This window comes from Peromyscus leucopus, chromosome 4 (genome assembly GCF_004664715.2).
Source record: "Peromyscus leucopus breed LL Stock chromosome 4, UCI_PerLeu_2.1, whole genome shotgun sequence".
In the NCBI taxonomy this organism is placed as follows: domain Eukaryota; kingdom Metazoa; phylum Chordata; class Mammalia; order Rodentia; family Cricetidae; genus Peromyscus; species Peromyscus leucopus.
The window spans coordinates 125,179,390-125,182,434 of NC_051066.1; the positions used below are offsets into that span (position 1 = coordinate 125,179,390).

General features: G+C 46.7%; 1 pseudogene; it reads right to left on the reverse strand.

Moving 5' to 3' along the window:
- Positions 1 to 918: 918 nt before the first annotated feature.
- On the reverse strand, positions 919 to 2,171 carry LOC114701674 (annotated as a pseudogene).
- Between the last annotated feature and the right edge of the window lie 874 nt (positions 2,172 to 3,045).

The window sequence follows — 3,045 nt, forward strand, 5'->3', positions numbered from 1 at the left end:
GTTTCCTCTAATCCTTTCCTACCCTGTCATTTTTTTTTTCTGCAGAATGATCGGGTCATATCCTACAGGTTGAGGTTCAGTCCATAAGGATAAATCTGCAAACACATGCCAATCCCTACCACCATAAATTAGGGTAACATGACCATCTTTCTAGGCTTTCACTTTTATGATTAAGTGGCTCACAAATTCAACAAAGCATTCATGTTTAATCATTGTCCAAAAAGTATATTCCTGAAACATCACAAAAATATTGCAGGCATAGGATTGAGACACAGCATAATTACACAACCACACGAAGCCAATTTTTTGAACTTTAGTATACCACTGCATGCACGAATAATGCTTGGCTTGGACTTGCCTCTGCTGGACGTGCCTCCCCATGGGAAGCCTTGCCTTCTTGTGGAGGGAGTAAGGGGGTGGGTTGGGAGTGGGAGGCTGGGGGAGCAGGAGGAGGAAAGAGGGGGATCTTTGATTGGTGTGTAAAATGAATGGAAACATTTTCTTAATAATAATTTAAGAAAGAATAATGCTTAAACAACACTGTTATATGCTCTTCAAAATAACAAAATCCAATGCACAGCATGCACATATTTGTAAAAATATTTTACAATTCAAGATTTATACTATTATGATTCAAATATTTTGAACAATTTGCTGGTGGATATTTTGTTATCATGTATGAATTATGGGCTAATGAAGATAGAGGTGTCTTAAAGTTGAAGTATCTTTTTTTTTCCTTGTGCCACACAGACTGGGAGATGGAAGGTATCATTCCGCGGGGTGGAGGCCCAGGAGAGGTCAGCACTTGGTTTTTGGGTCAAGTTGCACTAGACAGTATCGGTCCAGGCTCCGTTGGCAAGAAGAGCGGGTCTGTCCACCAGGAGACAATCAGGGACGCGGCTTAGAGGGGCTGGGTACTCAGTAGCGCCCTAACAAGCTGGAAAAGTCAAGCAGCTCGCGCTCCATGGGGCTCAGCTCTCCCTCGCAGCCGCTGTCCTCCGATGAGGCTCCTAGCTGCCCACGCGGTCTGGGGATGAAGAGGCGCAGGACAGCTACGCGCACTGGCGGGAGGCGCGCGGGCAGCCAAGGGTTGAGTGTCCGATGCTAGCAGCCCCCTGGCAAGCGCGGTGCACACCGCATCGTGCTTCACAAGCAGCCGCTGCTGCACACGAATATATTCTACCGCGGAGCGCAGTGTCTCCACCTTACTCAGCTTCTTGCTGGCGCTGCTGTGCGGCACGTGCTGCCGCAGGGCCTGGAAGCCCAAGTTTACCAGCTTCACGCGGTTGCGTTCGCGTTTCTTGCAGCGTGCCACGTCCGCCGAGCCGCCCAGGCTTCAGTTGCTCCAGATCGCCGGCAGTTCCAGAGATGCCAGTCTCCGCCGAGTATCGCAGCTTCCAGCGACTCCAGGCGAGGCAGGCATGAGTCCAGGCAGCGCGCTGTGGTCCATCAAGCTCGCATCCAGCCCTCAGGAGCCTGCCATGCGTTTCTGGGCGCTACAGGATCCAGAGGCAGGGGGCGCAGTGCCCAGTGCAACAAACTCTGAGATATAGCTCTTTATCAGCAGATTGGGCAAGCGAAGAACTGGCAGGCTTTTCTTAGGGTGCTTTGTGTAGTAACCTTGGTAAAACACCTGCGACTCTGATCTTGTATGTAACTGTAAAGTTTTAAACTTATGATCTATTTATAAAGGCCATTAGTCTAGTTTGAACTTGCTCAGAGGTAAAAAATGAGCTAAATGTGTGCAGTTTGTGTTGAACCAGGGAGAGATTGTTACTTTCTGGGGTTAGTCTGAGCAAAAGGAACAAGGCAGGCTTTAAGTGTCTACAGTCCATGTCGGGCAATAGATCTGGCTATGAAGCATCTCCTAGTATATTTTCTATATATTAAAACTGTACAGCTAATGAAAAGTCATTTTCCTGACCATCCACAGATATATGTTTGCTCATAAGACTGAGAGGCAATCATGAGATTACAAGTACACATTTCATGAAAATGCAGGATAATAGGGAGCTATCGTAACTGTTATTGCACAAGAAATTACAGATGAAAGCAACACTATTCAGAGTCTGTAGTCTGCAAGCCTTGATTGAACAGGGTACCCCATCTGAGAAATATTCTTCTGGTGGGTTGACATCTGAGTTATCAGTTGCTATAAGCTGTGTTTGCATCCTGGCCCACAATAGCTCATAACAACAGCTCCTGACAGTCACTAGTGAATGTTAGAAGCTGAAGTGGATTTGTAGGACTGGAAATGTTCTAAGAGCATTCTCTCTTCCCTCTATTCATTAGCCTGCACTCATAGTACCTTCACTAAAGTCTTTAGATAAAGAATAAAGATTTCCCCTCACTAAAGCAATTCTTTATGCCTGCTAAGAATCTGCTTGCTCCTCCTCCTCTCTTTTAGCCGCCTTCGGCCCTGTTGTCCCTCTCCTGGCTGGTGGCTGCCACTGCCTCTAGGGGCCACAAGCCAAGAGGAGGCCATCACGGAGCAGGAGCCTTGGGTGCTGCTCCTCCTGGGCCGGCTGAGCGGGCGCCTCCAGCGTGACTCCCCACCCTCTCCCGCCCCAAGCGTCCATCCGCCCGCTTTGGGGAGGAAGTGGGACTCCTGGAGCAAGTGTCAAAGCTTTATCCATCCACTGCGCAGACCTTTGTGCCTTTGTGTGAGCAAAGAGCTAGATTTTTGTTGTTTATTTATTTTTATTTATTTTTTTTGTTTTTTATAGGGCTGATTTCATTTGGGGGACTGGTCACTGGTTTGCCAGCTAGTCTCCTCTCCTTGTCTGCAGAGCCATGCCTCAACTCTGGGGACCTAACATGCTTGGGGTATCTACCACATCACACTTAGGGTTTCTTCATTAACTATGTAATAATATTATACATTTTTATAAGTTTAGATTGTTTGTTTGAAACATCTGTTTACATTTCAAATTCAAATAAACTTGTATTGGTATTGGAAGCAGGTCCATCTCTAAATGCAGTTTCTATTTTGTCGTTTGGTCTGTAGGAACTTAAAAGGAAAATGTGACTCTTCCCTTGATAGTG